The sequence below is a fragment of the Mustela lutreola genome, chromosome 5 (assembly GCF_030435805.1).
Source record: "Mustela lutreola isolate mMusLut2 chromosome 5, mMusLut2.pri, whole genome shotgun sequence".
In the NCBI taxonomy this organism is placed as follows: Eukaryota; Metazoa; Chordata; class Mammalia; order Carnivora; family Mustelidae; genus Mustela; species Mustela lutreola.
The window spans coordinates 133,494,239-133,521,339 of record NC_081294.1 but is presented as its reverse complement, the minus strand read 5'-3'; the positions used below and the strand labels follow the sequence as shown (position 1 = coordinate 133,521,339).

General features: G+C 38.5%; 1 long non-coding RNA gene across 1 annotated transcript in view; it reads right to left on the bottom strand.

The window, feature by feature from the left end:
- Window positions 1-27,101, bottom strand: part of LOC131832519 (uncharacterized) — a 136,500-nt gene that overhangs the window by 611 nt on the left and 108,788 nt on the right. Inside the window, exon 3 of the long non-coding RNA XR_009354082.1 lies at window positions 8,313-8,379. This is a non-coding gene — a long non-coding RNA (uncharacterized LOC131832519). The remainder of the gene's footprint in view (window positions 1-8,312; window positions 8,380-27,101) is intronic.

Here is a 27,101-nt window from a genome sequence, read left to right as displayed (position 1 = left end):
GATGGCATAGATTCTGGTCTTCAGGAACTCAGAGTTTGCCTAAGATGGCACAGGTGTTCTCAGGCCACATTTGGCTACTTGGTAGGGGCTTCAAGCATTTGCTCTATGGTCCAGTGACAGATTGTAGAACTGTCTTACTGTTTTTCTCTTCAACATGGGATATAAATAACTTGAAGATAGCAGCTTTCTGGGAAAGGAAAGAAAGTAGTTCTTCCAAGAACACTTTCATGGCTTAATACTCAACCAGAATTAAAGAGTTAAAGAGTTATCCCAGTAGATGACCTGGAGCTATCTCTTAGTTATCAGGGGCCATTTTTGTTATGTTTTTGTTCAGTTCCCTGCTTCTCATCTTCCTCTCCTCTATAAGACTGTTGTTGCCCTTTAGCTCTTCTTACATCCTTAAGGTGGGGGAGGGGGACCAAAAGTAAAAAAAAAAAAAAAAGAAGAAGAACTCATTCTGTTAATTATGTATCTCTAACGAAAGATTGAGGGTAGAGTTAAATGTTGCAGGTGGGAAGGTGCTTATAATTCATGATTACATAAAATAACAAAAATACCAGTGCAAATTTGTTATCTGGAGAAATCACAGTCAGATGGTATGCCTGCATTTTTCATTAATGAATATTTATTGAGCTCCAGTGATGTGCTAGCCCCTCAGCTGGGTGCTGGGTGCAAAAGGTTAGGGGTGGGAGATAGAGAAAGAGTAAGTCTATTGCACCAGAAACTAACAAGAAAACTGGTACTAAAACACTTGTCTCTTCTTGATGCCAACTGTTAATCACTGACATGAAAATAAGTTAGAATTAGGTTCAGCAATAAAAGAGAATACCCCACAAACTAAAGAGGATAGATGCTATATTTATATTTTTCTCTCACATAGGTGAATATCTGCATAGATAAAGTGCTATATGAGGTTCCTTTTATTTCATTATACTACCTGGTATGGCCTTTTTTCCTAAATTTACTTCATGGTGCAAGATGGTCACATCAGTTTCAGATCTCATGTTTGCATCTGAGTCAGCAGAACAAGGAAAAGAAAGAAGGGCATGCCCCCTTCCTTTTATTTACTGGAAGTTGCACAACTTCCATGTACATGTAATTGGCCAGTTCTAGGCATAAGAGAGGCCAGGAAACATTCCAACTGGTCACATGCTCAGCTAAATACTGTGTGTTCTGGGACTTTCAGTTTCTGCTCAGGATGTAGAATGCTGCAAAGATCATTGTTTTTGCACTTAATAACAACAGCAGGAGCAACAAAAACACCAACAATTTGAAAATTCATAACTTTTCTTGAATCCAGCAGAGAAGTTATGACTACCAACTAATCTGAAATCTAAGGAAAACACATCCAACAAGAGTTAGGATATGAGGATTTGCTTACCTGGGATAGATGTTATATGTCACAAGTAAGAACTCAATTAATCCTTTAATGAATTGCTAAAGACCTACTGTAGTCTGGCAAAGGTATTGAAAACCCCTCGACCATACAAGCACAAAGAGAACTTGCATTCATCATAGGATTCTTTTCTGCAAAAGACCTGGTATATTCATACAACAAGACTAAAAGTATGTCCCTTATCATGCAGGTCTGGAGAAATAAGGGCACTGGGGCAAAAGCACAGTCATTCTCCCCTGTAATTCTATGAAATAAAGGGTTTAAACTTTTAGAGGGAGAGAAAAAAACCTGATGCCATAAGGCATTGGTGAAAACCCATGATGCTGGGGAAGGGAATAAAACAAAACCTTATACACTTGAAAGAGGGATTAAAATGCCTGCTGGGACTAGACCTACAGCTGAGAGTGGATAAGATAATGGAGAAAGACCTATCCTCAAGACTCAGAAACACAGTATCTTCTTAAGACTGATACTTAAACAAAACAACAGTAGTCTACAGATTGAAGAGGGGCAAGAGCAAGCAGAGAGAACTTTTTGAGGCATAATACAAGGGAAGACCTGAAACTGAGGATGGAAGAGATCACAAAAACCATCTGGCAAACCAGGCCACATGTTAAACAGTAGTCCTGAATGATTTGAAGTCCGTGTTATACTGAGAGTAATTCTAGTGACAACTCCAAAATCCAGCTAAACTCATAACAATAATAACCCAACTACTCCCACCACACATACAAAGACATAGACACAGACAAAAAAAAAAAAAAGGCAGCCTAGAAAAAGGACAGATATATCCATTTCCAGGTCTCAAAATTTTTTTCCCCCAGACTCTTTTGTCCTGTACAAGATGGCCAGGTTCATCTTTTAACAAAAAAAAACTGTAAGATATATAAAGCAAAGGGAAACAACCTTCTGTCGAGAGACAAAGCAATCAATAGAATCTGACTCAGATATGATACTAATGTTAGAAATATCTATTTGAAAGGCATCTAGGTGGCTCTGTTGGTTAAGCAACTGCCTTTGACTCAGGTCACAATCTCAGGGTCCTGGGATCCAGAATGGTTTCTCTGCTTAGCGAGGAGCCTGCTTTTCCCTCTTTTTCTGCCTACTGCTCTGCCTACTTGTGCTCTCTCCCTCTTTGCCAAATAAATAAATAAAATCTCTTTTAATAAAAGAAATCTCTATTTGAGAAAATAAATACCAATACAGTAAAAGCTCTAGAGGAAAAGGTGAACAAGATGATGGATTAAATAAGTAATTCAGCAGAGAGAGTAAATGAAAAAAATGAATATAAATTCTGGATATGAAAAGCACAGTAACAAAGAATGCATTCGATGGGCTTATCAGAGATTTGATATAGCTGAGTAGAAGAAACAGTGAAGTTGAAGATGAGTCAGTATAAATGACTTAATCTAAAACACGAGAGAGAGAGAGAGAGAGAGAGAGAGAGAGGAGAAATGAACAGAGAGCATAGCTAATATTTGAACAAATAGTTTTTGAAAATTTTCCAAAACTAATGGCATACACAAAATGACAGATCCAAAGTAGTTCAGGTGAGAGAACATCAAGCAGGATAAATACAAAACAAACAAACAAACAAATAAACAAGCAGGCAAACAAACCAAGACACCTGGGATATTATATTCCAACTGCTGAAAACCAAAGACAAAGAGAAAATCTTGAAGGTAACAAGAAATAAAGAATATATTACATACAGAGGGGAAAATACATAGAAGAACTATAGGCTTCTCATGAGAAACTATTCAGACTGGAAGGAAAAGGAGTTCCATTTTTTTTATGTGATGAAAGTTAAAAAAAAGATCTTGTCAACTCTGAATTCAATGTTTAGTTAAAACATATTTTTCAAAAGCAAAAAAGAAATAAAGGCTCCTGAAGCAAAAAAGGAGCAAATGAATGGCATGAGGATCCATGGAGGAAATGTTCAAAGAAAGTCTTGAGGTAGAAGGAATAGGCTACTCAATAGAACGGAGGTCTGTACAAAGCAAAGAAATGGACTAGAAATATATTAAATGTAGATAAAGATCATTTTGTCTTATTTTTTAATTGGTCATAAAAGAGAAAAAAACTGTCTAAGGCAAACATAATAACAACATATTGCATATTTATAGCATATATAAAGGTAAAATAAAAAAATAAAATAAAATAAAAAATAGCACAGAAAATGAAAGGAAAGAATTGGGAATATATTGTAAGGACTTCTCACTATTTTGCAGTGGTAATAAATTATGTGATGTATATTATGAATTATAAGGCAACTGATAAATTATTAAAAAGGGGTATAAACAATAAATGGACAGTGGTGATAAAATGGGATAACAAAACTTTTTTAAAAGGCAGGAAAAGATGGAGCGGAAAGGTGAGTTGGGGGAAATCAGAGGGGGAGACAAACCATTAGAGACTGTGGACTCTGAGAAACAAACTGAGGGTTTTGGAGGGGAAGGGGGTGGGAGTTTGGGTGAGCCTGGTGGTGGATATTATGGAGGGCATGTATTGCATGGAGCACTGGGTGTGGTGCATAAACAATGAATGCTGGAACACTGAAAGAAATAAAATAAAATGGAAAAAAAAGCAAGAAAAGAGGGAAAAGGAACAAAGAACAGACAGAACAAATAGAAAATAGCTAGACAGATGATAGTTTTTAATCCACATGTATCAATAAGACATTAAGGGTAAACTGTCTAAAAACATGAACTAAAAGACCAAAAAAATAGTGTTTCATTGGATTAAAAAAGCAAGTTGTTTTTTTAAAAAAAATATTATATTTATTTGACAGAGAGAAAGAGAGAGAGCACACAAGCAGGGGGAGCGGCAGACAGAAGGAAAGGAAGAAGCAGGTTCCCCACTGAGCAGGGAGCCCAACATGGGGCTTGATCCCAGGATCATGACCCGAGCCAAAAGCAGACACTTAGGCATCTGAACCACCCAAGTGTCCCCCAAAAAACAAGTTCTAATTATATGCTATCTGTGGTAAATCATTCTTAGTTACAAAAACACAGATAGGCTAAGAGGAAAAAAAGATATGTAAATACTAATCAAAAGAAAGCTAAAGTAGCTATATTAATATTAGCAGAAAGAAGTATTACCCAGAATCAACAAATATATTACATCAATAAATACATGGTGATAAAGAATTCATTCTTCAAGAATTGGATATTTATGTACCTGATAACAAAGCTACAAAATATATGACGCAAGAGTCCAAAAGGCTAACTAGAAGAGCAGACATGGCAATGTGAGCTCTTTAGCAATGCTCCAATTGGGCTAACAATGCACATGCTACAGGATCCGTATGCAAGAGACGCCAAGGACATGCAGCAAGATCAGTATATCCTTAAGCATGCAACCTCTGCATGTTTCTTCAATCCATCACAATCCCTTTTCCACTTCATTTATCACTCTATCCCTGCCCAAACCCCTGCAAACTCCACCTCAGTAATTCTTATCCTTCCATGATTGTAAGTGCAGTGCCATTGGTCACACTTTTATCTGATGTAATCTCTCAATAAATAGTATAATAATGTAACAATAAATACCTACATAATCTCTAAATTAACACCTTGATGATCAACACCTGTTCTTCTGACAATTTCATCTAATTCTACTGAATCAATGGACTCTATTTTATTAAGAAAATATAACATTTGCAATATCCTTTAATATGCCTGAGCACAGAATTATAACCTCTCTTCCAAAACTTCTTACCAAATTCATTTCATCATTATTATTTAACCTAAGGTCTGAGCGTTCCTCAGCACACTATTTCTTTTCCAATAGAAATGTGTATCACAGGGCACCTGGGTGGCTCATTGGGTTAAAGCCTGTGCCTTTGGATCAGGCCATGATCTCAGAGTCCTCGGATCGAACCCCGCATCGGGCTCTCTGCTCAGTGGGGAGCCTGCTTCCTCTCTGTCTCTCTCTGCCTGTGTCTCTGCCTACTTGTGGTCTCTGTCAGGTAAATAAATAAAATCTTTAAAACAAAACAAAACAAAACATGTGTATCACTTCTTTCTTATCTGAGTAATATCTTTCTTTCTTATTAGATGATATGCTCTATTAGGGCATGGGGAGTCGCTGCTTTTGTGTAGCACCTAGCACTTTGGCCCAGGAAATATTTGTTCCATGAATGAATGAATAAATGCCGGGTATGAGCTACAGAGATATGTTTTTCTACCTACCCCTGACACACACACGCATGGGAGCCTCAGAACTTGCTAATAGACACGTACCAGCCTTTTTCTAGCAGTGTTTGACACAGTTATCTCCTCATTTTCATCAGATATGGCCATGCTTGTTAGCCTCGGGGCATACTTACAAGCAATGCAGCAAAAAAGGCCATCCCTGCCATGATAGTTTATTGCAAAACACGGAATAAAATAAAGCAAGCATGTAGTGCTATACATACACAAACTAACAAACAAAAGGTCTAAACCACTGTGGCATCACTGTGACAGCGGTGTCTCACAGAAACTCCGGTGGCTCTAACTCCTGTCAGAGGCAATGAACGCCTGTGGTGTGTGTATGTGTGCTGGAATGGAGCTGAGAAGAAATTGTGTCCAGTTCTTTGAAACTGTCGACAGGTGAATGGCAGATGAATCTTTCCGAAGGTGACCATTGCCAGCATGCAAATTCTCTGCTTTGCACAAAGCAGAGAGCACAAGCACCAAGCACCTTTGCCTGCACAAAGGTGGTTTGGCCTTTGTGTTAGCATGTAATTCTCACCAAAGAACATTACTACTAAAATACCACATGAATAAAACAGTGTATTTTAAGATGAATTAGAGTCCTGAGGCCAACAGGATAGATGGAAGTGTGTTTGTGTTCCACATAACTGGGTTCTGATAGCCACCGCGGGTCTTTACTTTGGTTTCCTGTCTCAGGGGTAAAGCACTCACAGGGACTATTCCAGTGCTGCCTTGGCCACTCCTCATGATTAACCATGGGGTCCCGGTCACTTCAAAATTTTCCTTAATGGTTGGGGCACCTGGGTGGCTCAGTGGGGTAAGCCTCTGCCTTCGGCTCAGGTCATGACACCCGCATCGGGGTGTCCGCTCAGCAGGGAGCCTGCTTCCCCTCCTCTCTCTCTGCCTGCCTCTCTGCCTACTTGTGATCTCTCTCTCTGTCAAATAAATAAATAAAATCTTTAAAAAAATATTTTCCTTAATGGCAAAAAAACAAAACAAAAACAAAACAAAAACAAAAACCATGTTGGGATGAAAACAGAGTGCAAGAAGGATTAATAGCATATGATATGTTGGATTCATTTCAGAGTTCCCCATGCAAGAGATCTAATTTGGAGCTGGACTGCAACACTGAGCCAAGATTGATCCATCCCCAGAGAGCAGTAATAAAGGGTCACTCGCAAAGTGTGCAAGATGGCAGACTAGGACTTGTGCTCCAAACTGTCTTCATTGCGGGGAATAAAGGAAATCCTTTTGGCCAAATATCTGTTCATTGTCTTCCGTGAGGTAGGACTCTCTTGCAGCAAGATGATGTTTAAATCCTACAATTTTTATTCTTTGCTTCTCATGTTTGTTTAACAGAGATATAACCGTCATGGAATGTAGGAGAGGAAAACAGCAAGAAAAGAAAGGAAGAGAAGTGGTTTAGACATATTAAAACAAAACAAAACAAAACAAAACAAAAAACCTCACTTGGCTATAGGAATGGTCAGGGGAGGCACAGTCATCTTTTATTTCTTAAAGTTCTCCAAAGATAGGAAATAAGTCTCGGAAGTCAGTCCTTCTCCCTCATAGGATGACTTCTTTTCTGGCAGATAAACATACCTAACAGGATTGCTAGTGTTTGGGGTAGGAGGGTATGATTATCATAGCAGATGCTTATTCTGTAGCTGATGGAGATAGGTCTGACTTGCTCTTTACTTTTGCTGGCATTTTATTATGAATTTCACTGTGACAACAGAAAGGATGAACCTGAGCTCCTGAGCAGATATAGCCAATGGCCCATTTATTTCTAGTGTCAGTGTTTGTCTGAGTTCCAGTGGGAACATGGCAATCTTGAAACTTGTCTGATACTGGCATTTAGAAAAGAGCTGGATTCTTGCTCAATTTATACTACATCTAGTCCTTTGAAAGGCTTATTCTAATGCAAGGTCATGCAAAATGTTTGTGTGCAATTGATGTTGAATTTTTATACTAGCTGAGCTTCATTTCAGAATTCAATGCATTTGTTAAAACAAACTTTACTTTTATTTCAGCACAAACTTTGCTCCCAGAGTTATCAAGCGTCTGAGGTTTGTTTTTTTTGTTGTTGTTGTTTTTTTTTTTTTTCCCAAAAGAAAATGTTTTCAAGCTCATCATCCCATGGCCGTGGATATATGAGTTCTTACTCAGATACATACCATTTCAGTCTTTGCCAATGTTACGAAAAACAGAAGCCCAATCTAATTGTATCACAAATTTGTAGCTGTCTGGAAATTCTTTTTGACGTTTCGGACAATGAACACTCTCTCCTGTTTTGAGACTTCTTTCGACCTCTCCTTTACCCTTTTCACTCCCATCATGATTAAGTTCCCATGACCACCTGACTCATTCAGTGTGATATTAATCACCCTAACTCACTGCCATCCTTAAAACACCTTACTCACTCTCACCGTATCATCCCTCCTTTGCCTCCGCCTGTACACCCACATTCCGCATGCACTGCCTCAACTACCATGACTTGGAAGTTTTAGCTTCTGTTTAATTTTTATTTTCCTTTAAGAAAACTGTTATTTGCATGGTCTCCAATCCCTTTGTACAAGGTCTTCCTTTCTTTGGGGTAAGGGCCAAGTAGGGAAATAAAGAAGGTTGCTTGCATTTGGAACCCTTGACTGAAACACACAGTAACTCTTGTCCATACGTGCAGCGCATTAAGCCAGAAAACAATTGTTCAAGCCTACCTCAGAGAAAGTTCCAGTCCAGTTGGTGATGGATCGCCAAAAGTTAATCAGACCAAGGGAGTGTGACCTGCGGGGACAAGCAGACGTTGAACAGTCAGCGCGAAAGAGACAAGATACAAATCTGATCCGGTGAATGGGAGCCCAGGGAATCTCATCAGAGGAGCTGTTGGGTTTTTGTAAACATATAGAAGAGTATTATCCTGTAATGATTTTTACGGATTTTCTTTGATTAATAGAATCTACCTGGAAAATGAGTGGCAGTAAAATTTAATCTGTCCATCTCACTTCAGTGGAATGTTAGATGAATGACGTCACCTTGGATCTGTAATCAGTATCCAAACACATTTAAAAAAGAGGGAGGAGGAGGAAGGAAAAAAAAACAACAAAACAACTGTGGTTTTTCCCCACCCCCACATTTCACCCCCCCACCAGTAGCTAAAAAGGAAGCCTGTAAGCATACTGAAATCAGAAACATAAGTAAATGAAATTTGCCCTTTGTTATCAAGTCCCTCTTTCACAGTTCTTTTCTTTGTGTCCTTTTTTGCTTTCTCTCTTTAATTTTTTTTTAGGTTTTATTTATTTATTTGAGAGACACAGAGAGAGAGAGAGAGAGAATGAGTGGAGAAGGGCAGAGGGTGAGGAGAAAGAATCTGAAGCAGACTCCACACTGAGTGCAGAGCCCAATGCGGGGCTCAATCTCATGACTCCGCCATCATGACCTGAGCTGAAACCGAGTCTCAGACACTTAACCAACTGAGTCACACAGGCATCCCTCCTTAATTTTCTTTTCAATGTGACTATGAATTGATGTCCTGATGACCGTGTCTATGCTCTACTAGCCCAGGAATCTGGGAGAAAAGAGGAAAGCATCAGATAACTGGGGGAGAGAGAAAATGATAAAATGAAGCGGGAAGTAAGAAGTATTGGTGGACAGGTGAAATTGTGCCATCTAATACTGCTTTGTCAGACTCTTCTTTGGGGTATCTTTACTCTTCCTTAAAAGGCAGCACATCATCTGCAAAGAGTGATAATTTGACTTCTTCTTTGCCGATTTGGATGCCTTGAATTTCCTTTTGTTGTCTGATTGCTGAGGCTAGGACCTCTAGTACTATGTTGAATAGCAGTGAGATATCACCTCACACCAGTCAGAATGGCTAAAATCAACAAGTCAGGAAATGACAGATGCTGGCGAGGATGCGGAGAAAGGGGAACCCTCCTACACTGTTGGTGGGAATGCAAGCTGGTGCAGCCTCTCTGGAAAACAGCATGGAGGTTCCTCAAAATGTTGAAAATAGAACTGCCCTATGACCCAGCAATTGCACTACTGGGTATTTACCCTAAAGATACAAACGTAGTGATCCAAAGGGGCACATGCACCCGAATGTTTATAGCAGCAATGTCTACAATAGCCAAACTATGGAAAGAACCTAGATGTCCATCAACAGATGAATGGATCAAGAAGAGGTGGTATATATACACAATGGAATACTATGCAGCCATCAAAAGAAATGAAATCTTGCCATTTGCGACAACATGGATGGAACTAGAGCGTATCATGCTTAGCGAAATAAGTCAAGCAGAGAAAGACAACTATCATATGATCTCCCTGATATGAGGAAGTGGTGATGCAACATGGTGGCTTAAGTGGGTAGAAGAAGAATCAATGAAACAAGATGGAATTGGGAGGGAGACAAACCATAATTGACTCTTAATCTCACAAAACAAACTGAGGGTTGCTGGGGGGAGGGGGTTTGGGAAAAGGGGGTTGGATTATGGACATTGGGGAGGGTATGTGCTTTGGTGAGTGCTGTGAAGTGTGTAAACCTGGTGATTCACAGACCTGTACCCCTGGGGATAAAAATATATGTTTATAAAAAAATAAAAAATTAAAAAAAAAAAAAGGCAGCACAAACAGGCTCATGATGAGTGTACATGAGATAGATTCAGGTCTCTACAGGCTGAATGCTTCATCTTTCCAGCAGAGACCTTTTCAAGAAATTTTGAGGCCATGTCCCATGATTCATCAAATGCTTTACTGCATTCCAAACCACTTTTGTTTTAGGTCAGGGAGAGAAATAGCCCCTTTTCAGAAGAGCAGAACCAGACTGTTTAGTCCTCTGGCAGCCGTTGAGACCTATACAGGGACCCGCCAGGTGACTGTGGAAGGGGCTTCCTCCCACGTGCTCCAACCCAGGGAGGTACTGGGATCACAGAGGGTCTCCAGTGGAGTGTGTGCTTGATCTTCAGCCCTGAAGAGGGACTGCACCAGATGCTGTTTCCTTCTGTACAGGGACCTACTCATTTAAGCAGCCGCCGCCAAATCTAAAGGTTTAAAAAAAAAAAAAAAGGCAGTCATTTTCATATCCAATATTCAATATCTACTTTAATTAAAATGGATATCTATTTAAATTATTTAAAGAAGGTATCTCTTTGATCATGAGTGCTTATTTCCAAAGACTGGAGACAGCATAACTCAGCCTCCCCAAGTCCTAATTAAAGGTGATAGCCTGAATTAGCATGCAACTACTGGCGATGTTTGTCACATCACTAGTAAAAGTAGTTTCAGTGTTCTTATTTTTTCCTACTTAAATAGATTGCTCCTTCATAAGCAGAGAGCCCAAGCTCTCCCTTCCCCAAAGAGGGTGGTGGATCTTGTTGCCGTCTGGAGGATTCCAAAATGATATGAATGGTGATAATTATTTGGAAGTAATGAAGTAACAACTGCTGTTTTCCAAGCATTTAAAAAATCCTATTCTAATGTTTGCTTCAAGACTGGTTATTTGATATTTTAGTCACTTATTTCTAACAGAGCTGAATGCTTCTTGGTAACTGGCAGCACTGAAATTTGCAACTTCTTTTCTAATGAACTAATATCTGAGCAATTAAAAAAGGAGAAAAATTGAGGAGATTGGTTCAGATTTTTCATTACCCCCTTGCAATCATACCAACAAGGAAATCATACCAACAAACATGATGTAACCTCAGTGTGACATCATAGGCTATGTCCATGGGGAGAAAGGAATTGCAAGAAGTTAAGTATTTCTCTATAAGGCCTTGAAATGGTATCCCAGGGTGAGGTGAGGTTCCTGGGATGTGCACAAAGGACTCAGATGACAGGAAGACGTTTTTATTTGTTTTTGTGTGGCTCTTGATTTCTAACCCCTGCCTAGAGATCAATGGTTCTTTGCTTCAACTGCCCCATTTGATGGCTCTTTTTCTGGTAACAGGCCCTACCCTCCGGCCACAGGGGTGCGACTGTGAACCAAGTTAGAGCAACATCTTTCTGGACAGAATGGCTAGCACCAGGATATGTTATCAAAGTAAGCCAAACTGGGGAATGTTTTAAATTGTAGCTGCCAGAGAAGTGTCCATTTCTCTCTAATTGGGTAGCTAAAAGGGAGAGAGCCAAGAGTAGTAGAAAGCCATGTTTCTTCTGCTTAAAGGGCTGCAGATTTTTAAAAGCTGCAGTATAGGGACAGAATCACAATGGTGTCTGAGGACCTAGTTCCAGAAGTCCCAAAGGCCAGCTGCCGCCTTCTGTTTCTATAGTTTGATTATATGATCCAATACAGTTCTCTTTTGTTTAAGTAAATTTAGTTTTTGTCACTTGCAACCAAAGACTCCTAACTAAAACACTGATTTCACATATAAAAATTGTCTCACCCTCCTGCTGCATTACTTTGAATTAAGTTTTATTTCCTCCAGCACATTAGCTCAGAACGATATCTTGCTACAAGTATATCTTGATATTTTTCTCTTGCTTTGTGTTCCTTCTAACTATCTCTGGAACTGGTGCAAGGGGTAAAAGCTGGACCTGTTTAGGTGGGGCCTGAGTTTTAAGTACCCACTGAGAAAGAGAACCTCCAGGAAACAGATTTAGGATTGCAGAGGGGAGGTGAGTGGAGTGAGGGGTAACCAGATGATGGGTATTGGGGAGGGCGTGTGTTGTGATGAGCACTGAGTGTTACATGCAATTAATGAATTGTTGAACACTGCATCAAAAACTAATGATGTGCTATATGTTGGCTAACTGAACATCATAAAGATAATAAAAGAAAAAAAGAGTTCACAATGAATGAGCCCTTGCTTAAATGGTCAAATGATTTTTGATAAGGGTATCAAGACAATTCAATGGTGAAAGAATAGTCTTTGCAAAAACTCATGCTAGGTCAACTAGAGAGACATATGTAAAAAGAAAAAAAAAAAAAGAAAGTTGCACTCCTACTTTACCCCATATACAAAAATCAATTCAAAATGGAAGAGTTAAAACTACAAAACTTTTAAAAGAAAAAATAAGTTTAAAGCTTTGTGATCTGGACTAAGCAATGGTTTCTCAGATATGACACCAAAGTCACAGACAGAAAAATGAAAAATAAAATGGACATCATCAAAACTTAAACTTCGTGCTTCCAAGGACATCATCAAAAGAATGAAAAGACAGCCCATAGAATGGGAGAAAATATATCCAAATCATATACCTAATAAGGAATTTTTACTTGGAGTTTAAAATAATTCTTAACAACTCAAATATAAAAAGACAAGTAATCCAATTTAAAAATGAGCAAAAGACTTAATAGATATTATCCAAAGATAAACAAATGGCCAATAAGTACATGAAAAAAGATGCTCAAAATCATTAGTCATTAGGGAAATACAAATCAAAACCATGAGAACTTTCATACCCACTAGGATGGCTAGTATCAAGAAGACAAACATGAAATGTATTGATGAAGATGTGGAGAAATTGAAATCCTCACACGTTGTTGGTGGAAATATAAAATGGTGCAGTCACTTTAGAAAACAGTTTGGCAGAAACAAGACAGAGGATCATAGGGGAAGGGAGGGAAAAATGAAACAAAATGAAACGAGAGAGGGAGACAAACTATAAAAGACGCTTAATCTCAGGAAACAAACAGGTTTGCTGGAGGGGAGGGGGTTGGGAGGGATAGGGTGTCTGGGTGATGGACATTGGGGAGGATATGTGCTATGGGGAGTGCTGTGAATTGTGTAAGACTGATGATCCACAGACTGGTACCCCTGAAACAAGTAATACATTGTAGGTTAATTAAAAAAAAAAAGTTAAGCATTTTCTTAAAAAGAAAAAGGGGCACCTGGGTGGTTCAGTGGGTTAAAGCCTCTGCCTTCAGCTTAGGTCATAGTCTAGGGTCTTGGGATTGAGCCCCACATCAGGCTCCCTGCTCAGCAGGGAGCCTGCTTCCTCTTCTCTCTCTGCCTGCCTCTCTGCCTACTTGTGATCTCTGTCTATCAAATAAATTAGAAAAAAAAGAAAAGAAAAACACAGACTTACCGTATGACCCAACAATTCCATTTCTAGGTATATACCTAAGAAAATTATAAATACATGTCCACACAGAAACCTGTACACGAATTTTCAGAGTACCATTATATACAGTTATCCAACTGATAAGTGCATAAACAAAATGTAGTACGGGGACTATTACCTGGTCATATGAAAAGCCTGAATGTATCAATAGATGCATGCTACAACTTGGATGAACCTTGAGTGTATAGAACATGAGAGAAGCCAGACACAAAAGGCCCATGTTATGTGATTCCATTTAGTAAATATCCAGGATTGAGTTAGAAATTAGATTAGTGGTCGCCCGGGACTGGGGTTGGGGGAAGGCGAATGCCAAGAGACTGATCATGGGTATAGATGAAAGCGTCAAGTAGTCACAAGAGGGAAAAATAATGCTTAGATGAAGCTTTAAGAATTCAGAATGGGATTATCTAGACAAGTGATTGGCTGTTGATCCCACTTTTGGGCAAAGAAACTATGAATGAATTAAATTTCTGGAGAAAATGCAAGGTAATTCTGAGGGAAAAGATGTTCATAGGTCTGCAGTCAACTTGTACAGCTAGGACTCATTCAAGCAAATCTGGGTTCAAATCCTATTGCTACCTATTAGTGGTTATAGAAAAATTAGTTGGCTTCTCTAAAATCTCATTTACTTATTCAGTGGTGATAATTATCTGGACGTGTCAACTTCTCTTGCCATGAATGTTGGATGAAGAGATGCTCGGTGCAGCCATGTCTGTGGCCGTAGTGATTCAGAATACAGATAAATGCTCTCTCCCTGTAGAGCTTACATTCTGGGGAAGAACATGGACCAAAAAAGTAAAGAAACAGGGCAATTTTACTCTGAGAAAAGTAACCTTAGGCAAAGTAAAAGGATACATAGTCATGAGTGATGATGAGGAGAGGGACGACTTTAGATCAGGTGGTCCAGAAGGGTTTCTCTGAAAAGATGTTATTTGAGAAAAGAACAGAAAAGTAAGGAGCCAGCTAGGCAAAAATGTCCAGAGAATTTTAAGAGGATTTTTAAATACCAGGACTATGAGAGAAAAGAGGGAAAGTCATGGAAAAAGAGTGAAAGAAGCATATTAAAGAAAGATCAATCTGGCCAGAGTACATTGTGTGGGGAAGTCATCGGGATTAATGCTGAAGGTAGGCACAGGCTGGGTAAGTCCAGGGCCAAGAATCAATACAAGGAACAAATGAGATTCTATATGCTCAGCCTCCATGTATAGCAAATTATACTCATTATTAACAGGGCACAATAAAGCCACTGTCCATGAACTTGATTGCTCTTAAGGGATACAACAGGCAGTAAGATATGGCTGTGACATTCTTCTTCATGTAGACAACCAGGGATGACCTGAATGCTCTGGCTAGAAAGCCAGTGAGCCCTTTCCTTCTTTGTACTCCCCATGGATTCCTCCCAGAATACAGACTCCATCCAAAGGGGACAGGCTTCTTAGGAGAGGAGCATGTAGGAAATGCTCTGGCCTCCCTCCTAGCAACTCCATTAGAGGACGTACCTTGTGCCACACTGTGCAAAATGTGTGCTTTCCCTTTTTCAATTAAAATTGATCAGCATGACGAATACTAAAGGGCCTGGTGCTTTAAATCCACGAAGGATTAGCATTGGGACTGTGTGGGAGGCTGAAACACAACCGTAGAAGCTCTCACACAGAATTGCCCTAGTTACTACAGAAAAAGCCCTAGGAAATGGGATGCAGGGAACTCAGGAAGCCAAGCCATCCTGTACCCTTGCATGTTTCTTGCTGCTCCTTGTGATGATGGGCTGCTCTCACCTGAAGGACCAGTTATTCCCTATGAATCTTAAACTCACCTGCTAGCAACCTAGAAAGGAAGGACAATCCATTACTGAAAATATTATAATGGCTCAGACACTAAGGGAGGGCACAGCGACATACGTTCATAAATATAAAATGAAATACTTTTATTTTAATATGTCCCATTTATTGGAAGAAACATTGGGGTGTCCCAATTCTTCCCAGCTTCTAGCCAAATCCCTCCAAGAGAAGGTTAGTTAATTCACTCATTCTTGCTTTTGCTGAGGTTGTGAGTCAGGATTGAGAGCTGCTGTGTTGGTTTTGTCATTTTTTTTTTTTTCATTTAACTTTCCATGAACTATAGGACAACAGAAACAAATTCACCTATTATTGTGTGTCTGGAGAGACTGGGGACTAAGAATGGGGAAAGAGACAAGGAGGAAGAGGATGTACTAGTTTAACCCACAACCACACAAAGAAATGTATGGTACAAGGCTTGGAAAATCCTTATTCCTTTATTTATTTATTTTTTTTTTGAAAATCCTTATTCCTTTAAAAAAATAAACCTGAAATAACTCTTCTAGCTTGTATACTGAATCTCGAACTGAGACTAGCCAACTATGGATACTTTATGGGATTATAACCGAATCATATTAACACCCAAAAATGTATACGTGACCATCGTTTCTGAGAAATATACTCTTCTTACAGTCTTTTGTGTTGTGCAGTAACTATGTCTCGTCACAGCATATCAGAGTTAATTTTAGGGACTGAATTTCTAATGTGACTTCAAGATGCAACTGTGGTGGTCATATTTCATTATGTTATTATCAGTACATGTGAACTTTGCTGGTATAAACAATATTCAAAAGTGTATGCACAGATGGAAATCTTTGATAAAAGAATGATTTTCAAGCAATGGGTTTATGTAGATGAAGGTAGAGTCTTCCAAAGCATTTTTCAAGCTGGTTTCAGCCTCTCTTTCTGAAGAACCAAAAAATGCAAACTCTGCCATGACAAATAACGAACGGGCCCAGTTCTTCCTTAACTGAATGTGGGCCATGGCATGGCCCGAGAGCACACAAAGGTAAGTCAGCTCTGAGCTCTATTCAAATTATTAGAAGTATCTCAGCTGATCTGCCATGTTGTCAAAGTGACATTTCTTGTGACTCACATTTTAAACAACTTATGAAAACCATTCCGTATGTCAAACTTCATTTCATTCAATTTTGTTCTGGTTGAAAATTGACACTAAACATGTTTTGTCTTTCAGAGCATTTTCTGTTGGGAGCCAAAGGCCTGATGATGTATAATCCCTCCTGAAGGCTTTATGGCAGGGCTTCACAAAGCAAACATTTTTTCCCCTTATTTTATATCACCCTGACAAACAGAAATGCTGAGCCATTTAATTACAGAGCCTGCCTGACACATCCAGAGAGTCAAATATTCTGGAGGTGTCTAGCTGAAGGGGAAAAATGCACTGAATTCCCAGAGTTACTTGTCAAGACGACGACACCAAAGAAACTAGTAAATAAGCTGGCGGGCCCAACAGCGGATGCCACAGTGTGCCTGAGTGGCCTCGGCGGCCCTGAGTCAGCTCCATTCACCCTGCAGCACAGCATCCTGTGATAGCGATACTTTGTCTTAGCTGCAGGCTGAACAGCCAGGAGATGTTGGGCGTAGGTCAGCAAGAACAGAGGTCAAGCCACATGCTCATATGTTGTGAGCAGGTCTGTGCTTTATAGCAACTTCCAGATCTAGAGCTCATACTCCTAATTCCCAAACTAACTCACAGAAAGAATCTGCACCGATGCAGCTGAAAATTTCTTCCTCAGACTCCAAGTATGACACACAGGCCCCCTGACTGTTTATGAGTGCACTAAAATATTGCATCCTGTAATGATTCATGACACATGATCGAAATGTATCAGGTTACCTTTATTTAATGTCTTTCCTACCTTTAGAATAGTAAATCCCTGTGATAATTTGCAGTCCATTTTATAGTACTAACTAAAGTATGAAAGTTACTCTCTTGAATAGTTTGTTTGCATGCTTTAAAGTTTTCTCTTTTTCTTTCTTCCATCTATCATAGAACAAAAAGAAAAAGAAAAAAAAAGTACGCCTTCTATGAGACAGTATCCTATGTATACTATGAGCAGTATTCTAACCACTGGAACCAAGCAGTCGAAATTGTAGACTGGTCACTGTCTTCCAGGAAATTATACTGAAGTTCAGGATTGGGGGTGGGCAGAAAATAAACATGTGAAAAGATCAGTTCAATTTTAGAGGGGTTGTAAGTACTCTGAATAATTACAGAATGATACAGAATGGTTGTAGTAATGGAGACTTTCTCAGGTTGCCCAGGGAAGTTCTTTGATGTGATGATGTTTGATTTGAGACATGAAAGGTGGAAATGGTAACAGGAGGCAGCCCAAAGTATTTGGGTAAAGAGCATTGCAGGAAAAGGAGTAACTTGTGCAAATGCCCTGAGACAGAAATGATGACAGATGAGCTTCAGGACAGAAAGGTCGATGTGGCCAGAGAGTAAGGAATGAAGAATGGAGGGGACAGAAGGAGGATTTTGAAAGGTCAAATCCTGAAATGTATTCTAGGCATATATTTTGAAAAGGAAGATGAAAAACTATTTTTATTCAAAAATAATATGATCTTGTAGATAGAATAGTCTATAGAAATTCACACAAAATCTGCTAGAGTCCATGACCAAACTTAAGAAATTATCAAGATACAACATAAATGAATGTTATACTTCTATATACTAAGAGAGAAAAATCCCAAAGTACAATCAAGAAAATTACCATCAAAATAAAATCAAAAAAATTTTAACAACAACAAAAAAAAACACCTTGCACATTGAAAACTATAAAGTATTGCTGAGAGAAATTTTTAAAGCTTTATATAAATTGAGAAACATAGCGTATTTGAGGAAAGGAAGACCAAACATTTATAAGATGACATTTCTCCCCAAATAAATCCATATAATTTAATTCAATCCTTGTCAAAATCCAATCAGGCTTTCTTGTAGAAATTGACAAACTATTTCTAAAATTGATATGGAAATGCAAAAGACCTACATTAGCCAAAATAATCTTGAAAAATAACAAAATCGAAGGACATGCTACCTGATTTCAGATAGTTGTGGCTTCAGAACAGACATTCATTATCAATGAAACATAATCAAGTGTACAAAATATATCCTATTTATGAATTATTTATTTAATTATGTTCAGTTAGCCAATGTACAGTACATCATCAGTTTTTAATGTAGTGTTCAATGACTCATTAGTTGTGTATAACACCCAGCACTCATCACAACATGTGCCCTCCTTAATACCCATCACCTAGCTACCCCATTCCCTCAATCCTCTCTCCCTTCTGAACCCTCAGCTTGTTTCACAGGGTCCATCGTCTCTCACAGTTTGTCTCCCTCTCTGATTTCTTTTCCTTAAGTTTTCCCTCCCATCTCCTGGGGTTCTCCATGCTATTCCTTATTTTTGACTAAAGTGGTGAAAAAACACAATGAGAAAAGTCTTCAAAAAACTGCTGGAGCAACAGGAGAGCTATATTTTTTTAAAAAAAAGAACTTAAGTCCTTACCTCATGTAACACATAAAAATAGCTTTTAGAATAAAATATTGGAGAAAGTCTTTGTGAATTTATGTTAGACAAATCTTTCTTCACTGTAACACTAAAAGTTCAATCATAAAAGAAAATATTGATAAATTAGACATTATTTTAAAAAATAGGCTCTGCAAAAGACACTATCAATAAAATGAAAAGACAAGCCGCAGAATGCAAATAAAATTTTCAAATCATATCTCGAAAAAATGTTTTTTATATTGTGTGAATGTATAAAGAAGTGTTACAATACAATGTAAAAGAAACTGATTTTCAAATGGGGAAAGCTTTATATACAAATGGACAATAATCACATGAAAAGTTTCTCAACACTGTTAGACATTAGGAAAATAAAAATTAAAACTACAATGAGACAACATTCTACTCTCTATAGAATGGCCATAAACAAAAAGACAATCACAAGTGTTGGGTTACATGCCAGAAAACTCATCCCAGAGAACCCAGAAAACTCATCCACTGGTGGTGGAAATGCAAACTGGTAGAGCCAGTTTGGAAAACAGACAGTTTTTATACTTGTTAAGCATATATATCACTTTACCATGTGATCCAGTAATTTCACTCCTCAGTATTTACCCAAGAAAAATGAAAATGCATGTCTACATTTAGATTTGTTCATCAATGTTTAAAGCAGCATTTTCCATTATAACTCAAAAAAAAAAGTCATCCAAATATCTATGAAATGGTGAATAGATAAACAAAATGTAGTATTTCCAAACAATGGGCTACTACTGGGCAAAAGGTCAAATTATTTATTCATGCAACAACATGAATATATGTCAAAAATGCTATACTAAATGGAAGCAGTCATTCACAAAAGATTATATGATTTTTTGTAACAGCAATTTCTAGAAAAGGCCAATCTATAGACACGCAAATCTGATTAATGATCGTAGCTGGAGATAGGAGTGGAAATTGACCCAAAAAACATGCATGTGGGAACCATTTAGGGTGCTAGAAATGTTCTAAAATAGGATTGTGGTGATAATTGTACAACTGTCCAAATTTGCTAAAAATTGTCTAACTGTACACTCCCCATGGGTAAATTTTGTGACATGTCAGTTACACCTCTGTAAAGCTGTTAAAAAAAATCACAGTGGTAACATTGCCTGTAGTTATAACTTAAATGGCAGGTATTTATTAAATTATTTTCACCAATTTTAGTGGCATTTTCCAAGATAAAATTCCAATTAAACACTTTATTCACTATGATGTTGATGTTCCTGCTTTATATGGTTTCACCTTAAGTGGCCTTTTCAGTACCAGTTAGCTTTAGATAATGATGATGTTTTCTATGTATAGTACTTCACGGTGTGCTGTATCAGTTAGGAACACATTAAAATACAAGTAACATAAAATCCGATTTATAACAGTATATATTTAGGTGGGTCTTTTTGGTTTTTGTTCGTTTTATACAACTGGAAGTCTAGAGGTAGGTGACTATGGGTAGGTTCAGTGGCTCAGTATGAAACAAGAGGGGCTCCTCTGCAAACAGATGGGATAGTCATATGGAGTGTTCAAAACAGCAATAAGAGGGGAAAAGAATATACAAGAAGGAAAGAGAAACCTCCCGTTAACCCCACTAAACCTTCAGTTACTAAACAAATTGATTACCTCTGCAGAGGAAGCTGAGGAAGAAGATGTGGTTTCCTGGAATATTATCAAGATGAAAATGGCAGAGAAGAGTCAGAATCTGTCCACCAAGCAATAAACAGTGACTGTCACTTTTATCTTAATGACATTTGGAACATCAGAATAGGAACTAATGGGATGAGGGCACCTCCCAGGGTATAGGAATTCACATAGTAATTCACATAAGAAATGAAGTAGGAACTAAAATGGAAAAGAACCTCACTCTGTATCATCTCTGCCTTCAGAAATCTGATTACATGAAGGTATATCAAGGTATATCAAATCAGTCCTATAACATTGGTCTAAAAGTGTAATTTTATATGTGAGGAATTTATGGTCCAGAAAGATTACCCAATTTGCCTAAATCCACCCCACAAAAAACTAGCAGAGCATGAAGGCCTACCCAGATGCCATGAATCACAGTTTGATTTGTTTATTGTCACACTGGGAACTCTGTTCCCTGTTTAGCTATTGACTGTTTTTATCTTGTGTTCACTAGCATATTGTAAGGGAATGACTTTTTTTTCCTCTACCTTTTTCTACTCCCCTAGGAGTAACCACAGTATTGAGCACAAATACCCTTAATAAATATTCAGCTGCCTCATTGCATCATAAAAATAACAAGAACTCTCAATTAGTCAATGCAATTCGTGAAAGAAAGCTCCCATTGCAATGTTGAACTTTTACATGGAAATTTTCTATGATCTACTGATGGCGTTTGCTGAGAAAATTCATTCCCGAGGCAACTACTTTAAAGACTTTGCTCACCAATTTTCCGGGGATGGATGTATGGAGAAGTACCATTTCTCCCATGAGTTCCCAAAGGGATTGCTGAGATACCTAGAAGCTTCCTAATCATTGCAGTTGTAGAGTTTTCCTTTAGGAAACTCATATGCAGAATATTTTCTGATTCTCATCTAACTTTCTTTTCTGGTTCAGTGCAGCCTAACGTTGAGAGCAAAGAAGCCACCCTGTTTTTATGGCATGGGTATGAGAGAATCAATCAAGCAAGTTTAGAGCACATAAAATAAAATGGCTTTATCCTTTCAATACCTGCAGTCCGCATACAGCCATGCCACCTGGCACCTGGAATTGAAAACTGTTTCAGTCACATGATGGAACACTGGTCTCGGGATTTTGGAATGAAAGGATGAGCAATGACAGCCAAAGCCCATGTACCTGGTGTTAAAGAAAATTTACACCTGAGAGAATGTGAGAATGTGGTAGCAATGCTTACATTTGCAGGTAAGACTTTTTTTTTTTTTTTTTTTTTTTTAAACCAGTGAGGGAGTCTATCTCAGCAATTTAATGAGATAGAGAGAAATCAGGTAGATAAGAAGAGATGATGAACAACCATTTCAGTGTCAAGCCAGATGTTTGAAATATTGCCAGTCAAATGATGTTCCTGATGTTTTTCAAAATTCAAATATCCACATTGTTCTCAATGAACTACTTGTTTTAATAGCAATAATTTCATTCGAGTTTCATGAGATAATTATTCAAACCTCATAAGAGATGGAAACAATTTAACTGATCCAAGTTCTGAAACACTGGAGAGGCACCAGTAACCCCATACCAATCTATATTCCATCATGCAATAGACTTTATTTCTATAAGGCATCAGCAAACTGTAATTTTATCATATCATTAATATCATTATTAAAAATGTCATGTCTATACTGAAGATAAAAATACAAAGAAAGATGAGGCCTACAGAAGCAGAAGACAAATTGGTACCTCAAAATAACAATCTCTGTTTCTATTTGAGTATTAACCAAATCACTACAATCTTTGATTGTACTGAGGAAATTCTGTATCAAGTATATCTCCACTTGTTGAACACATTTTTGAAGGAACACCAGACCTAAACAAAAAAGACAGAACATATGGAAATGATACAGAACATTTTTGAAGGCCAAGATTCCTGGTGTTTTAATTTGGCAATAATTGAATACTTCTTGAACTTAGTATTTTCTGTGTTATATACATAATTCACTGACAGAATAAGTAATAGTCATCATTTAAGTGATGAAGTATGGAATCCCAATAGGCAGTTTTAAGCTTTAACAATATACTAAAAAGCCACTGTATTGTTCCCTACCCCCCTTGGCTTAGAGAATTATTCCAGGACTCATTTATTACCTGCCATTGAATACTTCTAGGTCAGCACAGGGTCCTTAATATACACTCTGGGTCTTTTATTTTGAACCACTATTCCCCTTCTTGTCTTGATCCTTGTGTACACAGAAAGCCAGATTCATATTGTCTACTTTGTATATTATTCATAAGATTTACTAGATAATATTACTAGAGCTTTTACTCATTTTCCATGCTCCTCAAACTCAAGACATCTATTGTTTTGTTTTCTGTGGCCATATTGAAACTTACCATTACAGTATCTCTCTTCTCCTGGACAAGATCATAGAAAAATGCTTGGCACACTGATAGAATGATTTCTTAATACAGCAGTCCCCCAACTGCCCTATCTGCAGAAAGTGAAACCATAGTATGAGCAACCCATGGTCAACCATGGTCCAGAAGTGAATGATCCTCCTTCTGACAACCTTCTATATTCTCAGAAGGTCAACAGTAGCTTAAAGCTATGTCACAATACCTAGGTCATTCACCACATTTCATTTTATCATCTCACATCATCATCATCATAAGAAGAAGGCTGAGTATAGGACAGTAAGATATTTTGAGCGGGAAAGACCACATTCACTTAACTTTATTATAGTATATTGTTATAGCTCTTCTGTTTTATGATTAGCTATTGTTATTGATCTTTTACTGTGCTTATTTTGTAAATTAGACTCTATGATAGGTATGTATGTTTAAGAAAAAGCATAGTATATACAGGGTTCAGTATGACCCACAGTTTTAGGCATCCACAGGAGGTTCTGGAACATATCTGCCACCGATAAGGGGGAGGGGAGGCTACTGTATCTTTTACATGGTATTAGAAAGGAGATGTTCTCCCCCAGGGCTAATAATACATTGTATGTTAATAAAATATTTTTTAAAAAAGAAAGATGTTCTCTCTTTTACCCTGGATCCTGAGCTGTAGATACATGTTATCCAGAGCTGTGAAAGACTTTGTCAGTTTTTGACTATATCAGAGGTTAGGGATGGTCTGGAGTAAGTAGAGCGTATATGCATTGCTGGCAGTAAAATGCTTTGGAAAATAGTTTATGGCTTCTTAAAAAGTTAAACATACACCTACAATAGGACCCAGACTTTCTACTCTTGGATATTTTCTCAAGAGAAATAAAAGCACAGGTGTACATGAAAACTTATACACAAATACCAATAGATGTTACTTGTAATGGCCAAAACTAGAAATAACCCAAATGTCCATGAAATAGTGAACAGATTGTGATACACATATACTCACACAATGGAACACTATCTAGCAATAGAAAGAGCTACTGATACACTCAACATGGATGAACGTGAGATAATTAGAGTGAAAGAAGTCAAATATTTAAAAATACATGTAGTATGATGACATTTTTGCACAATTTTAGGAAATTCAAATTAACCAATAGTCGCTTTGGAAGAGTAAGGAAAAAGCAGTAAAAGACTTCTGAAGGTGATGAATGTATACATACTCTTGGTTGTGGTTAGGATTTCACAGGTAAATGCATATTTCAAAACAAAATTCTGCACTTCAGATGCATGTAGTTTATTATGTCAATTGGATAGCAAACTGTCAAAAAAAGAGAGAAATAGAGACCCTCAATGTTGTCACACACTAAACAAGTGAATCCCAACAGATTTTCACCAAAAGGAGCCTCTAAGATAAATATTTACAGCCCAGAACTGAAGACTGAAATGCAGAGCGCTGCCTATCACTGCAGAAGCTAAAAGGACTGGTTTAACTCTCCTGATGTCTGCCAGCCTGTCTGCCACGCTCACATGTCCATGAGCATGGACACATAAACTAATTGCTTCCAATGGGCCACTGCCTCACAGGACTTTGAATCTGGAGGGAGTGACACACAAAGAACTAAGAATGGTCCAGAACACAATCCGATGGCACAGAAGCAGCAGAGAGGTAAGCAGCAGAGAGGTATTTGGAAAACAGTAGCAACTCTGCCTGAGGAAGCCTGGGACCCTGCAGGACTGCCCGCCGTCCAAGAGCACCAGAAGCAGCAAGGCCACCTGTGGATTGGCCACCGGTGGCCCAGCAACAGGGGCAGCACTGGCAGCTCTCACACAGTATGACCTCAGCAATAGTTTTCATCACCTACCTCACTTCAGCTACATCTCCACGTATTTCCTTCCAGACTAAGAGCTATCTATTATCCTTCCAGTAAATGTTCTTTCTGCTAACATTAGAGAAGAAGTATTAGGAATCTAAAAAGTAAACACTGGGGTGTCTGGATGGCTTGGTTGTTTAAGTGCCTGTCTTTAGCTCAAGTCATGATCCAGGGTCCAGGGATCCTGAGATCAAGCCCACATCAGGCTCCTTGCTCAGCGAGAAGTGTGCTTCTCTCTCTCTCCACCATCCCCTGCCTCCTCCGCTTGTTCTCTTTCCTCTCTCAAAGAAATAAAATCTTTTAAAAAATAGAATAAAAATAGACATAAATGTCCAAGTGATCCACATACTGATTATCTGACCAGTCAAATTAGATTTTATATCCTACACTTTATAAATGAACAGCAAAGTTTGCCCACAGTGAAAGTCAAACTATGCTGGGAAACATGTCTCCAGACAGATGTGAAATTGACCGGATAAGAAAGGGCACTAAAAACAGAGCTGCATTGCTCATCTGGATGGGAAACAGAAGGACTGGAGCTCTCAGTCCCTCCTCTGGGATGGGAGGAATCTCAGGTAACGTATCTTAAAAGCAATGTATACCTGAAACGCATATGACACAGTCTATTAACTCTACCAGAATTAAAATTAAAAACTTAAACAAAAAGGCACTGCAAGGGTTATGCTGGGATTAAAGTCTCCTTGGAGAAGTTAGTCATTGTAAATTGACTAGTTTAATTGCCAGTACTCTGAAGGAAGATGGGAGGCAAGGAGCCCACCCACACAGAGCCAGCTGAAGTGGGGGGAATGCTGCTGCATGTTTTGAGAGTTCTTTGGCTTAAGAATCCAGGTTCACTCATGGTCCCTTTCTAACAAGTGAGGGTTTTAATGGGCATTTAATCGCTGCTGTGAACTTTCAGTAATTTATTTTACCGGGGGCGGGGGGGGGGGAGGAACCAAGCCCAAAAGCCATAGAGACATCTCCAAGAGACCAAGTGATGACATTTATTTTGACAGGCCCTATTGATTCAGTTCCTCAGTGTGTGAGTTGCATAGGAGCAACTGTTTTTTCCCAAGATAAACACTCAGAAAAGTGGTATTAATGCATTCGGGCTTTGATAACACCAAGCGGAATACTTACAGACTAATGAAAATAGTTAAGGAAATAGTGGGCTTGTGGCCCTTTAAGAAGTTTTCACGTATGAGACACATGTCACACAAGGTAGTGAACACTTTTGGAAACAAATCCTTATGCCTCCACCTCTGAAATGTATTCCAAATCTTCCTATTTTCCTCACTTCTCAGCCCTCTCTGGTTTTACCTGGATTAGTGGCAACTGGTTAACCTGATTTCACTTTCATTCACAAAAATCCATCTGTCAGAAAGAAACCAGAATGAGGTTTTTACAATGTGTATCAGATTGTGTCACTTTCCTGCTTATAACATTCAGATGGCTTCTTAATACATTTGGAATAAAATCTAAATTTCTTATTAGGACCTATCGTGCCCAAAGCACTCGGTCCCTATGTAATTCCCCATCTTAGGCCTTACCATCCTTCTCTGCGCTAACTCCACCCAGACCTCACTGGGCTTCTTCCTGTTCCTTGATTCCACCAAGCTCCGGCAAGAGGGCCTTCACACATGCTCTTCCCACGGACCGTGACTACCTTCCTCATCTCCTCAGGTAGCTGATTCCTACTAACAAATCAGGACTCAGCTCAAATATTTGTTCCCATGGTAGCCTTTCCCGACCACTCAGTGTCAAGTATCCCCTCCCACATTTACCCATGACTGTTTTACTGTCATCAGAGTACCTTTCATGGTCTGAGACCGACTTTTTTGTTTACTTATGGATTATCTGTTGCTCCACTAGAATTAAGCTCTTTGAGAATAGGAGTCCTGTGTGTTTGAATGATCACTGCATCTCCAGGGTCTACAACAATGTCTGGCACATAGTAGACATTCACTAATTGTATATTTTATGAATTAATAAATGAAAAGCAGAAAGAACAACAAATCCCAGCTGCATTTATCATCACCTGGCAGTCCACCTGATATAGAATTAGGATTAACTGATCTGTAACATGCTATGAAGATTGATGGCTCCCGGCCCCTAGTGGCCAATCACTAATAATACTTAAC